The following is a 15,164-nucleotide window of genomic DNA, read 5'->3' on the forward strand; positions in this document are numbered from 1 at the left end:
TAGTCTTTAGTAACGTAACTGTACAGTCGCACACTTCGCTGCTCAGGCCAATTTCGTTTTGAAAGCTTTGACAAAAGCACGCGCGCAATGGTAGTCAGGCCGCAATGGGGCAAAATTTTATTGAAAATCGTTTTATGGTAGCATGTTAAACACAAAGAACGTGGAAAATCACCAAGTCAGGTTTTTCCTTTAGTATCCCTTTAAAGTGCCTACCTTAGAAAATGGGCAGAATAGTTCAAATATTGCAAAACTATAGATTTTTTTATTGAATTGTTAAAAATCGAGCAATTCTTCATCTACAATAAGCTATGGCTCAAAATGCAAACGCAAAATGCATTTTTTCTGCGGAGAAAATCAAATGAACAGCAAAATGTTCATTGACTGAATCTGACAAATAAACATGTCATGTTTTTTATTTGTCCCTTTCGCTACGTAGGCCTATAGCCAGAGATGTACGTATACGCCGCAAATTCTACGCCGTAGACTTTTTGTTTAGCCTACGCTTACGGCCACATTTTTTGGATATAGTTGTCGCTTGAGGCTACGCCGTAAAGCTTTCGCGTTTTTTTAGCGCACAGCGTCAACGCATACTTTTTAATGTCTTTTTTACGCTACAACACACCAATACCTTCCAGCGCTGTAGTTGAAGGAATATTTTCAATGGGCAAAGACATATTGAAACCAAAATGCAGCAAAATGTCAGATGAACACTTTCAGATGCTTTGTGTTTCTTCGTAGAAATTCAAAATAAAACTTGTCTGTTTCGAGTGGTTTATATACCGTGTGAATGTTTGGCACCTAGCAAACAAAATGAGTTTACGCTAGTGTAGGCCTATGCACTGACGCTAACAAATTTTTTTACAAGTGACGTTGACGCATACGGCGTATGGTTTTTTGAACGTTTGAGCTGACGGGGTCAATACTTTTTGTATACGCGTAGGCTACATCACTGCCCATAGCATAATTATCCAAGATGTAAAAATGGTTTAAACGTAAAAATCCACTGGCATTTTACTTGCTTACTAAACATGTCCTCTTTTTGGATGATGAAAATATGGTAGGCTTAATATAGCAGAACTGACCAAACCTACATATATTGGTAATTTTCCCATATTAATTAATTAGTTGCATTAAATTCTTTTGTATTAGGCCTACATTAAGTTTATTTGCAGTTTTCAATATGCGTCCCGGATTTGCATTTCTAATGCGGGGTTCACACTGACAAGCATAAGCGCAAATCATAAAGCGTGTCAAAAAAACCAGTGTTCACACTGAAAAAAAAGTGTTCACACTGAGAGCGTGAAGCGTGACCGAATCGCGCTACCGGTTTGAAGATCTCGATTTCAAGCGTGAAAACAGAAGTTGAATTATTTCAACTTTTCCCTTTCGCGCTTGACATGAGAACTCGATCTGTTCGACTTTCGAGTCGAGGTTTGGAAGAGGTCGGCTGATTGTACTCGCTTAGGCTATAGTTTGTCAGCAGTTTTGGCTCTGTAGATATTTTGTAACACATTATTATCAGCAGTCAGTTCAAATTCTAGCCAGCAGCAAGATGTAGGCCTAATTGATTTAACATACTGGCATTGAAAGATGAAAGCCTAGGAAAAAATACTAGGCCTATTGCTGTAACTTAAACCTGGGTCAGATCATCAGATGTCACTAGAATACTTAAGTGAGGCTTAAATAGTTGACAAATAATTCCACATTTACAGAAAAACCAGATCGCTTTTGTTTTAAAACTAATCAAAGATAAGTTAATCCTTTTTTTCCAGTCAGGTCAAGTCAAGTCAAGTCAATTTATTTTGTTTTAACAGCGCCATATATTAACAAATAATCAGAGTAAAATGTAATTGTCAAAACAATGCATTGTACAACTGTTGGTTAGATTATGGCGCAATCAGGATGGTAGCGAAAGACCATAAGCAGTCATCTAGTCAGCCACCACCCCATCACAGTAAATCTAACTACACATTCATACACACTAGTGTGCAGAGGCAGGCACACTACTTCATTGAATAAAAAGAGTTCGCCACTGAGATTGAAAAACAACTACTGTTGGTTTGAATCTGCATTCTCAGACTGAGTAAGCCGAGGATGAAGATTCAAACCAACGAGCAACGACCAAGAATTGACCAACCACCAATAATTAGTGATTGTGTGCTATAATAGGCTACAGCACTTGCGAAAGTTTTCCTGAAATAACGAGGAAAAACGTGGAAACCACCACCGAATTGCAACAATTTTTATGTGAAGCATACAAAAACAGGGCAATTTGATACTAATAACTGTAGAGAACAAATATTAATAAGTAGCCTAACTTACGATATGATGATATAGGCCTACTGTAAAGGTAAGTTATCCTTTGTATTGAGCACTTAAGGTACGCATGTATATTCATGTAACAGTTGGTTTTTGAGATTTTTTTTAAAGCAATGGAACGGTAAATCTTTTACATCGTGTGAAATTTCACTCCACACTTGCACACACAAGAAATGGAGTGTTTTTTTGCCAAAGTTTGTTTCAAACCTGGGAAGAAAAAATCTGGTTTTAGCCTTATGTCTTGTATCATGTTGATGTATGTCGTCTAATTTAACAAAGTAGCCAGAGAAACATGCTGGCAAAAAATTATTTTCGTACTTGAACATGAACTGTGCATATGCCAGCTTTGCAAGGTCACTCACTTTTAATACCTGAAATTTGCTGTACATGTAGGTCGTCGAAGTTTTCCTGTCACCAAACAAACACGCTCTAATAAATTTGTTCTGAATCACTTCCACCTTGTGTACTAACGTTTTGTTGGCCCTACCCCAATTAATTATCGAATATTGAAGATTTGATTTAAATAATGAAAAGTAAATTAATCGTAATGTGGATAATGGGACATAGTATCTGATTTTGTAAGCAATGCCACATACTTTACTCAATTTTGTGCAAAGGTCAGAGATATGGGCGTTCCAGTTCAATCTGTGGTCCATCGTTACTCCAAGATATTTTACTTGATCAGTTTTGTTAATGCTTTGGCCGTTTAAGGTGAGAGAGAACGATTTTGCAACAGGAAGATTTCTACAAATGATCATAAAATTAGTTTTAGTGTAATTAATCGATAATTTATTGGTTCTCATCCATACATCAATCTTTTTTATTTCTTCATTGGCTTGTTGTTCTAGGCAAGTCAAATTGTGGTGTGTCATGTTTAGGCTGGTGTCATCCGCAAAAAGAGTGGTCATGAAAGAGGACGCAGTAGGTAGATCGTTCACATATAATAAAAATAACAAAGGACCAAGGACTGACCCTTGGGGGATGCCGCATTTGACCGTCGAAAAGTTTGATGATAATGAGTTAAGTTTGGTGTATTGTTGTCTGTTGGTTAAATAAGACTTCATCAAGTTCCATATTTTTCCACGTAAACCATAACAATATAATTTGTTCAATAAAATTCCATGATCAACAGTGTCAAATGCTTTACTCAAGTCAAGAAAAATGGAGCACGTATAGTTATTGTTATTTAAGTTTTTGAGTAAATGATCATATATGTGAGTTATACTGAGTTCTGTCGAATCGTTTGTCCTAAAACCATGTTGACTGGGAGTTAATATATTATTTTTATCCAGAAATTTAATCATTCGTTCGTACAAAAGCTTTTCAAGAATTTTAGAGAAAGTGGGCAAAAGAGATATTGGCCTGAGATCGGTTAAAGCGGTGGGATTGGATACCTTTGGTATTGGGATGATTTTAGACAGCTTCAGTGGATCTGGATAGGTCTCTTGAGCAAAGCAGTTGTTGTATAATCGAGCAAGAATGGGTGAAATAATACAGTTTGCAAGTTTGATGAATTTTGTCGGGATATCGTGTATTCCAGGAGAAGTTTTTGTTTTCAATGTCATTATGATGTTTGAAACCTCACTGGGATTGATGTCTTCAAGTAAAAAACTGGATTGGCATGTTGTTGTTAAAAAATCTGAAGAGGATACGCCAGTTGGTTTAATTTTACTTGCCATATTAGTACCAATATTGGTGAAGTGCTCATTCAATAGGTTTGCAAAGTGGGTTGATTCAGTTTTGTGTAAAATGTTATTTATTTCCATATTGGTGGGAAGCGATGACATTGACTTGGATTTGCTAGTGATCAATTCGTTAATTACTTTCCATGTTTTCGATGCATCAGCTTTGTTTGCTTCAAATAAATAAGTGTAGTGTTGTCTTTTAGATATTCTTTTTATATGCACCAAGCGATTATTGTAAGCTTTATATTTCTTTATTTTCATGTCATCTTTGTGCTTATAGCACGCTCGATATAGTCTATTTTTTGTCTTTATGGATTTAAGAATTCCTTTTGTGATCCAGGGTTTGTTTTGCAATTTAACTTCTTTACGGGATAATTTCCTTACAGGTGCGTGTTTATTGAGTGTTTTTTGGAACGCATCTATGAATTCACAGAATTGTGTGTTGACGTTGTTTTTTGTGAAATCAAGGGAGTTCATAGCAACATGCATTTCAGATAAAAAGTTTTCATTGTCAAAATGCCGCATACATCGTGTCAATTTCGGAACTTTGGTTTTAAGGAAATTCAAATTAGTTACGCTCAAGAACACTGGTAAATGATCAGAAACATCATATAAACAGATACCGCTGGTTTTGTGTTGTTTTTCAATGTTTGTGTAAATATGGTCCAATAAAGATGGTTCACTAATTTTAGAAAATCTAGTTGGATGGCTTATCACGGAATTACAACCTATGGCCACAAGTGAGTCCAAATATTCTTTTACTTTAGGGGTTTTATTTTCATGCATAAGGTTGATGTTGATGTCTCCGCAAATGATATATTGTGATTTCGTCTTCTCAATTTCCGCAATAGTTGATATTATCCTGTTTTGAAAACTATCAATGTTTGGTCCAGGATGCCTGTAGATGACACCCACGACTGCGCTGTCTTGAGAATTACTTTTTATCTCGATCCAGAGGTCTTCACAATTTGGTACATTTAAGCTAATATCATTACGTATAGAATATGCAATATTATTTTTAATGTAAAGTGCAACGCCACCAGCATTTGTAGGAGAGCTTTTGTGTACAAATTTGTATTCGATGAGGTTAAAGTTATCAACACAATTGGGTTTTATTTTAGTTTCAGAAATTGCAATAATATCTGGTTGGTGATTAATTTCGACCAAAAATTCTTCGAGTTTGTCTTTGTTTTTGCTTAGACTGCGGGTATTGAAGTGGAACAAGGAGAGCTTTGTATTTTTACTTTCTTGAAAGAATTTTTTAGTATCTGATGTAGAGAGGTAGTTTTTGGAATCGAAATTGATGCTAGTAGTGGACATTACAACAAACACAATAAAAATGACTGACATATACATGTGCAATGAATAATTACAATATGACTGGTTAGGCTACGGAGTGACTTTCAGTTGATAGACGAAAAACTTTGAAAAATAAACACTATTATTGGGTTATAACTTATAAAATATTTAATTTAGCAAGGATTTTACTACTAAACAAATAAGTAAATAAACCACCAACACGTGCATTTATATCTTATAGTCAAAATAACAGAACTGAGAAATTACTTATGGATGACATCAGAAACAATTCAACGGAAGAATTTGTAATTAATTAAGACTAAATAAAACATATAACAAATCAAGTCGAAGTGGTGTGAGCAAAACCTGGAAATAAAAGCACTGTTATTACGTCATAATAAAAATGTTTTACAAGAAAGTTGAAGATTAGCCTTGCACCGTACGCATTAAGTTAATTTTTTTTAAGTAGAAATTTACAACAAAAAGTTAGTGCAGAACTACAAACAATTGGCCAACAAAAGAAAATTAAATCAAAAGCGGAGTTGTAACATACAGTACTATAAACAGTCCAAATTCAATCCTTCTTTAGAAATTTGATTTAATAGTCATAAGAACCTTTTTCTGAGTCAATGGTTACTGTACCAAGCCTGGACAGGGTTTTATCTTGTTCGGGGTGGAAATGAAGGTTGACTACGGTTAGGTGGAATATAAAGAAGTCCAAAAAGATATCTTGTGACTTTTCTTCGCTTTGTCTTCAAAATTCAATTATCTATGAGCGATCCAACTGAGAAATGCAAATTGCAAAATGGCTGCCAAATTCAATGATAAGCTTCTAGCTGGCCTAAATCAAGATTTCTTCGAATTGTTCTGTCTCTGCGAGTTTTTAATCAATTTTGAAAATTTTTGGACTGAAATGACCGCAATTAAATTTCTTTCTTAATTTGTCAAAATCTAGCTATTCTCCAGGCCTAAGTTTTTCTTTAGTCCAATTTATATATTTAGACCTGGAGAGCAAAATCTTTGCTGCTAACTGCTTTCCCGCGCTTTTTTTTTTTGTTTCAAACAACTTTTCAAACTTCTTTTTTTTCCAAACAACTTCATTGCAAAAAGATCAACAAGGCTAATACAGTTTACAACTTTATATATAATTGGCAAATAAATGAAAGCGTAGTTCAGGTTTAGATGTATTATAGCCTACTGAATTAGAATATGTAGGCTACGGTATCATAGGCTATGCTGTTTTATTAGCCCTGGCCCCTGAATCTATTGAGGCCGAGTGGGGTATATTTGACTTGGACTGCTACAATACAGAGCAGTACCGGTATTCGGTATCTATAGGCTAGGTCTGTGATTTAAAGGTAAAATTTAGTACGGTACTTTATAAAGCAAACAGATAAACAAACCTTTGAAGTCATGACATAGACCAGTGCTCTTCAACCGGGTATACTGTATGTATACCCAAGTGTATACCAGATTAAAACTAGGGTATACAGCTGGAGAAGAGTATACGAAGGGTATACAGCTTAGATCTGTGATAGTGGAAGTCACAACAGAGGTACAGTGGCTATCGCGAGGGAAAGTTCTTTCCCGTGTGTTTGAACTTCGCGAACAATTAGGGGCATTTTACACTGAACATGGAGACCCACGGGCTTCCAAGTTTCGTGACATATTCTGGATTGCAAAATTGGCATAGCCTACTTGGCGTCGATTTTTGATCGTTTGAACCAAGCAAACATCAGTCTTCAAGGGAGAGGGGGTGATATATTTCGGTCAACTAGCAAGATCAATGCGCTGAAGATGAAAATTGCACTCTGGAAAGAGAATGCTTTGTCGAGGAACTTCAATGACTTTCCTATAGGTAAGTCAATACATGAAAGAGTCTAGCTGGGAGTTTGAGGACGTTTCTACTGAAGATAACTTGTCTGCCCTTATTGTTGATCACCTGAAATTACTTGCCGACAATTTGACTACGTAGGCTATTTTCCTGAAGATAACGAACAATGTCTGAAAGCAATAACTCGTGGATTATCCAACCATTTAATAACGAACCAACTGAAGATGAGGAATTATTGGAACTACGGGCTGATTTAAATCAAAAATACTCATTCCAAAAAGTGGATTACACAGAATGTTGGGTTTCTCTTCTTGAATTTCCCGAATACAAAAATCTCGCGCAAAAAGCCATTGATGTCTTGGTGCAGATCCCTACCATTTATTTGTGTGAAGAAGGATTTTTCAGTCTTGTTGAGATCAATGTCAAACAAACAAAACTCGATACTTGACATTGATTCTTTAATGCGGGGAGGAATAGAGAAAGAGCTAACACCACGTTATGTCCAACTTGTCGAAACAATGCAACAACAAGCTAGCCGTTACATCAACTTCAATTTTGACGTTTTTTGCACTTTTGCATGCGTAGTTTCTTGTGTCCAGTTCAAGACTGCTATGATCACTTTAACAAACAATTAGTTAATTTTTTTTTTTACTTCCTGTGCACAATTAAACATTGCTATTTGTGAGGTATATTATACAAAGTTATTAAAAATTGAAAAAAGGTGTACCACGGACAAAAAGGTTGAAGAGCACTGATAGACTACCGGTATATCAATGGTACATGATCAAGTGGTACTAATTTTTTTGTATTGCAGTTAACATTGCTTCAATTATAAAATAAAACATAGCCTACAATTAAATAAAAAACTGGTAGAACTTAAAAAGTTCCTGCTCTGTACGATAAAAAGCATAATGGGTACAAAGATAGGAAGTTGAAGAAAACGTTACGGAAAAAAATGAAAAAGATTTAGGCCATCCGGGTAATTATTAATTTATATTCTGACTTAAAAAATATTAAATAGACTAATGATTGATAATAAAACAACTTAGTTGGAAAACATTGCTGAAACGGTAAAATAAACATTACTGCTGTTGCTGATGTCAGTGAGCTGAAAAGAAATCTAGTTCTAGTGTGACAACATTTGTTGTTCATATTTTTGTAAACTGTACTGTTTTGGTTTTTCACTGCGTGTTTTACAGCTTCTGTGTCACCATACTAATCTTAAGTGTATGACTGTACGTAATGCTTATTTACAGGGTAGCAACTGAGCTATCTAAACAAACTTTATTTACGTATTTGATGAACAGGGATGTTGATGATGAATAAACACATTGATTGAAATTAGCAATACGAAGTAAAGGCGTGGCTATATTTACAGCACTAGTGTTACCAGATAAGAAATTTTTCCATAATTTTAGTAAAGTTTAAAGTAGTTGAAGACAAAAACTTGTGATTTAGGAGATTTTGAAATCCTGGGCAAAACTCTTAGGTTAACCCTACCCTTGTTTGTTGCTAAACAATGCTTTTTGATTGCAACCACGGTAATCCATGGTTAAATATAACCACTTCAAATATATAAGTACTATTACTGTAAGCTGACAAATACAATTAGTATGTTGTGAGTGAGGATTTTAGTGTCTAGAATGATGATATGGGAGAAAATGATTAATATCTACCAATTATCACACCTAAAATTACAGAAATCGAAAAGTTATTTGTGTAAGTCCTGTGCAGATAAGTCTTTTATATGGATATTTTTCACAAAACTTGCATAAGAAAGATCACAACAGCATTGTTGGAAATTCTTTCAATTTCTTGCTTTTAGTGGAAGAATCTTCACAGTATAAAGTAGAGACATTATATTACTTAGGCTAGTGAGTGACTTTATAGTATTGTATCAACAATGTCACTGTGAATCTGAATATATGAGTTATAGGCAAATTGTTCGTAAGCAATTGTTCATAAAGCAATTGTTCGTAAGCAATTGTTCGTAAAACAATTGTTCGTAAACTGTTTTTCGTAAAATGAAATCTGTAAAACAATTCTTCGTAAAGCATTTCTTCGTATACATCAAATTTTAACTGCATGCACAAAAAAATGCTTTAGGAAGAATTGTTTTACGAAGAATTAATTTTACAAACAATTGTTTTACGAACAATTGCTTACAAACAATTGCTTTACGAACAATTGCTTACGAACAATTTGTTGGACACCAAATATTTGTATTGCAGTGACAATTACTCAAAAATTAAGTGCTAGAGCATGAGCTATATAAATGCAATTTAATCTGATTGTGGTCGAGCTGTGAGTTACCTTCAAAACAAAACTTTTCTTTTATATATACATATTACCAAATATATTAATGTATATTAATTACCAAATATATTATATTCTAAAATTAAAAAATTTCATGCTTAAAATTAGTAAAAGTTAATTACAATGCTTAATTGCTTATTTTATGTGCAGCTGTGGAACTGAAAGACCCGGATGACAACAGTGAGAGCATTTGTAATGACTTTCTGTCTCAAATCACAAATTCCTTTGAAGACTTCACTGACGGGGTAATTATTACCTACTACCTAGAATCACAAAATGCAAGGTGATGATGTGAGAGTCCTGTTGGGAGTATTTTAGAAAGACCGAAAAGTTTACACAAAAATAAAATTCAAGTTTTTGTCTTGTCTGATATGCGGAATTGCGGATAGTGCAAGTAACATCAGGACATGAAAAAGCATTGCATTGTAAGAACTAGAGATGTACCGATATATCGGTATCGGCATCGGTATCGGTGATATCGGCCATTTTTTGAGTATCGGTATCGGCATCGGTATCGGTAAAATTTGGCCGATAGTGTGGCCGATACTAAACATGTAAAAAAAGGCGTTTGCTGGGGATTTTCTGCAGAAGCAAAGATATTATATAGATTTTTTAAAGTAGTAACTAACATCACATTGATGTAGAAAAATAACAACCTGTTCAAATTTTTGATACCTCACACTCCCATGACTTCATGCCCGCACCTTTTGGCATTGTTTGCTTACAGTGATTCTTTCACTCAAACAAAACCTTTTGTTTCAGCAGTTTTGCATTGTTCGATTCTTAAGTTGTGAAGGAGACACAATTTCTCCAATATTTATCATTCTTTTCTTTGTGTTTCTTTTTTACTCTCAGCAGAGGATAAAACCAGGCCAAGACTAGCCAGGTAGCAAAAATGTACTTTTGCATCGTTTTTACGTTGCTAAACGTTTAAAAAACCCATATAACTTGGTTGTTTTTAGTAAGCTGGTTTTATCAGTTTGTGATTTAATTTCCACCTTTCGTTGTAATAAACTCACCAAGCTTAAACAATGTCATGGCAGAGTAAGTAGGCGCAAAATAATAGCAATGGGACTACGAATCCTCACTAAACAAATCAATAAATGGTCTTGTTGCGCCTAAGATGACAACCTCATTGTGAAGAAAGGAGTGTTCTTCCCGGCTATCAGCACAAGGCTGAGCACTCACTAGTATACAGAGCTGTTGCGATTCGCTAACCATAACGGTGTAGCTTCCACGCTAGCCATTTAGACCATCCAATCAACTATATGTTTCTCGGCAGCCGTTTTATAGCAAGAATTGACATCGACAAGAATTGAAATGGCTAGTGTACGCCCGGACAGCAGAATAACTAACTTTTATGATTTAATTTAGGGTACTTTTAACAGAACATTTTTGCACGTAAAGCATTAAATTACCACTTTGGGCCCATAATTTCTTTGCAAAGCACCCGATTACCTTTCTGGGCCCTTTTGCTAGATTACGGCCCCCCTAAAGAATAACAACTTTAATGCTTGAAATCAGTCGTTTAGGATGGTTTTAACCAAACATTTTTGCGGGTAAATTATAAAACCACAATTTCAGGCCACCCCAACAAACACAGGCTTGGGCCATCAAGGATACACCGTACCCTTCGTACCCCCCTCTCATAGGCCTTGGTCATCTTAGGTCAACAAGACCATTTTGATTAGTTTAGTGAAAATTCGTAGTTCCATTGCTTTCATTTTGAGCCTATCTATTCTGCCATGACATTGTTTAAGCTTGGTGAGTTTATTACAACGAAAGGTGGAAATTTAATCAAAAACTGATAGAACCAGCTTACTAAAAACAACCAAGTTACATGGGTTTTTTAACCGTTTAGCAATGTAAAAACGATGCAAAAGTATACATTTTTGCTACCTGGGTAGTCTTGGCCTGGCAAAAGCTTTTCAACCGCACGACAAGCGCCATTAGGTCGCACATTACTTGTCGAATAGTTTTTGTACGACTACGCAAATCACTTGGTTTACATTTTACATCTTATTATCAATTATGATAGCCTATTTGGAAAGTTTGCGCAAACACTTTATTAATTTTTCAGAAACCCCAATTATGATGTACAGTAATGTTTCTTCCCTCATACCCCAGTCCTCAATTACGGTGGTCTTTCATTACTAAAACCTACTATTATGACTTACTTTTCAACCACAAATCAAAAACCCTACTAAAATTTGGCAAGACGCACGAGATCGATCAAACTGGAACATCATTGTACATCGAGGGCTGTATCAGCCATGATACCTACAGAGAGACTATTATGACACAACAATGTGGTTGAGATTGGATTCTTGAATCTTTAATAAATTATGCCAATTGAAAGCTTTTTTAATAGTTTTTTGCAAATAAGGTAAAGCTTAGCATTTGATATAATTCCTTGCAAATACCAAAATTGTTTCTTTTTGTAACACCAAAGTATCGGCCAAAATATCGGTATCAGTATCGGTATCGGCCTAAAAAAGTGATATCGGTATCGGGATCGGTATCGGCCAAAATATTGGTATCGGTACATCTCTAGTAAGAACTATAACAGACGACGTCGAGCTAACTGTGTCCCTTGTCCTTGACATTAAAAATATTAAATATCTTCAAATTATAAACAGATGAAACCAAGCAATCACACGGCGTTTAACATAATATATTAAACTGAACATAAACTATCTACAAACGTTTTCGGCCATACACATGTTAGCCCTTTTCAAGTAACGAAAAAATAACTGATGTTTGTTACATATGATGTGATGCGTGTTTGCCTCGCGGAATTAACCGCCATGTGCCTTTTTCCTCTGCTTTTCCGTTTCATTCTTATGCATTTCGTTTTCAATTTAGTGTGAAGATCAGTTATTTATTTCAATGTAGATGTAAAATCAGTTATTTTTTCGTTACTTGAAAAGGGCTAACAAGTGTATGGCCGAAAACGTTCGTAGATAGTTTATGTTCAGTTTAATATATTATATATATGTTAAATGCCGTGTGGTTGCTTGGTTTCATTTGTTTATGGTTGAAGAAAGTAACCTCTTTACCAAAATTATATCTTCAAATTAGGTATGTAAGATGTATGCTTGCTTTTCAATATATACTGTACAAACTGTTACATCCAAGGTTGACCAAGCATGTTATTTAAGTGTTGAAAGTTTTTGTTTTTGACATAAATCAAGCAACTTTAGTACTTTTTCGTAGTTCTTTTTTATGCGGCCTGCATCGTAACTTAAATATTTTTTTCAGGAATGTTTGCTCTCCATGTTAAAAGAAAACTCGTCAGCAATACAGACAGCACTGTCTACCGCTACATACAATACAGATGAAGAAGCATTGTTTGGTCAATTGATTACCTGCGCCAAACTTTGAAGCATAGACATTAGACAAACACACCTCTGATATGTGCATGTCACACAGTGTTTACTGTTTAGTATGTATGAACTATTCAACATAAAAGCACATTATAAGTGTGATTTAACTTGTCTGATTTTTTAATATTTGTGTTAATCACATAAAGTTTGCAGACGATATTTGTTACTTATTCCCCAGTTTACATGGTCTCAAACAAATATCTTCTAAACTGCTGTGACGGTTAATCGGTTACGCCTCCAAACATGACATTGTTTGTAATTGTAAAAAATCTTTTGGTTTGTTATTTTCTCAACATTTTAAACTTTTTTGAATCCCACTCGCTTGAGCCTGAGAAATTTCTCTTTGTTGGGTCGGTTAAGTGTTTAGGTGTATATATATACATGTAACAGTTAGCTGTTTGTCTAATGAACTGAATATTTTGCGGCAAATGCGCTCACTTTGCTGCATTGCCAACAAACGAAAGTCGCTATTTTATAAATGTTCAACGACTATTAAGAATACTCCGTTTCGCTCATACTGTACGTCTTTTTATGCTTTGTAACTGTTGCATAAATATCGTCTTTTTTGTTTTAATCGTTTACGAGTAGCTTACAATGACTAGTTTAGAACGCTACATAATCTGCCGCGATATGTGAGCGCACGTGAATATCAAATTATTGTGTTTTTCTTGATCAACCTGCTTGCCATCACTTTGTTGCAAATTGCAATGTGACTGGTTTGAAAAGTGATAAAAGATTGGAGGGGAGTTTGGCACTAAAATTGTATGTATTGTAGTTAATTTGAAGTTTGCCTTAGACGATGTGGTTTGCACTGGCGTTATTCAATTCATGTGAGATTATTTGAACACCGTAAAGAAGCTATTATATGCAACCCAGACATCCACTCTTTCTGGTCAAAATCGTACCCGATCTGGTAAAGATTTGGACCAGATAAAGTGGCTGTCTGGGAGGGCTGTGGTCTGTGGAGTCGGGCGAAAAATATGCGACTCCTCGTTTTATAACTAGCCGACTCCGGCTTCAGGGTTTCCAGGTTTTTTTATAATTTTTATCGTTTTCCATTTTTGTAAAATTTAATTTCTTCAAAGTTACGATCGAAATTGGTACAGCGACTTTTACAAAATTAACAAAAACAAGCACTTCTATTTTCGGGTGAAGTTTCAGACTCAAATACGGCGAACAAGAAATAATATTCTTTTTAAAAGTTTAAACAAAAATTTTGTTTTTCAATATTTTGTATCAAGCCGGAGTGAGCCTTTTAAATGACTCCATTCCGGACACGCCAAAATTCCTCCGACTCCACAGCCCTGGTTACAGTACATATATTGTTCTGTATATTGTTTGCAATTATTTGAATTTGTATACTGTATCTAGTTTACTTTGATATGTGTGGCTGATAAAAGTGCTTATTGTCTGCAAATATGTGGGCTGTGCATTCACAATGATCTGTGGACTTATATGCACTGTACCGTCATTTTCATGCTTATACCAGATTAGCTTATTTCTTGCTATAGTAATCGTTCGTTGTTTTACTTGGTTCAATCAGTGTTTAGAGCGTTTACTGCCACTGGTATGATTGATATCACTTATCATATGAATCTTTCTAGTCGTTAGAGTAGACTAAGTTTAAGTGATGATTGGTGTAGGTTCTATTTCGAAGGATTCAACATTGCACTGCAGTGTATGTTCAGGTCTTGGTTTCATTATGTGCCTAAGCCTTATGCTAGGTCTATTTGGCCAGTGTAGATACGAATGTAGCTACACTATCTGCGGCTTGACTCATACGACATATTTTTTCGTTTGTTACGTTGTAGTTATCGTCAATTTTCGTTTTCAACTTCGAAGCCTTACAATATACTGGTACCCCGTAGTTGCTTGCTTCGGTACATCCGTGCTTGGTTTGGTAGTTTTTAGAGCAAAGAAGAGCCCGACGCGTGTAGCTGTAGCCTATATTGCCAGTCGTATATGACTGTTGATGTTTGCAGAGCATCTGATGTCAGCCACAGCCTATACTTTTTGGACAGTTGTAATGCGGAGATATGTTAAGGCAAGACCGTCTTGGTTAAGGGCAAACCATAAAACTTGTAAGAGAAGCGGAGAAGTTAACACAAGATTCCAAATGAAATTTCACAAATGGGCCACTTGAATTCACGACCAATTGTATTTCCCAACATCGCTGAAATAAAAGTAACCTGCGCTTGCAGTTTGTTTTTATTCTGACCATCACAACGAAAAATAATATATGCCAAACATAGCAGAGGTCCAAAAAGGGTAGAAGCGACAAAGCGGAGCTGACACGTTTTGTCAAGAAAGCAGATCATCTAAGGT

At 35.3% G+C, this 15,164-nt stretch overlaps 1 long non-coding RNA gene across 2 annotated transcripts; it reads left to right on the forward strand.

The window, feature by feature from the left end:
* Positions 1-2,324: 2,324 nt before the first annotated feature.
* Positions 2,325-14,700, forward strand: LOC145778238 (uncharacterized). Of its 2 annotated transcripts, none has more exons than XR_014290428.1 (3): positions 2,325-4,744; positions 9,604-9,698; positions 12,715-14,700. It is a non-coding gene; the product is annotated as an uncharacterized LOC145778238 (long non-coding RNA). The 2 variants fall into 2 exon arrangements; XR_014290429.1 differs by lacking the exon at positions 2,325-4,744 and adding an exon at positions 7,957-8,116.
* The last annotated feature ends 464 nt before the right edge of the window (positions 14,701-15,164 follow it).

Source organism: Aplidium turbinatum, chromosome 10 (genome assembly GCF_918807975.1).
Source record: "Aplidium turbinatum chromosome 10, kaAplTurb1.1, whole genome shotgun sequence".
In the NCBI taxonomy this organism is placed as follows: Eukaryota; Metazoa; Chordata; class Ascidiacea; order Aplousobranchia; family Polyclinidae; genus Aplidium; species Aplidium turbinatum.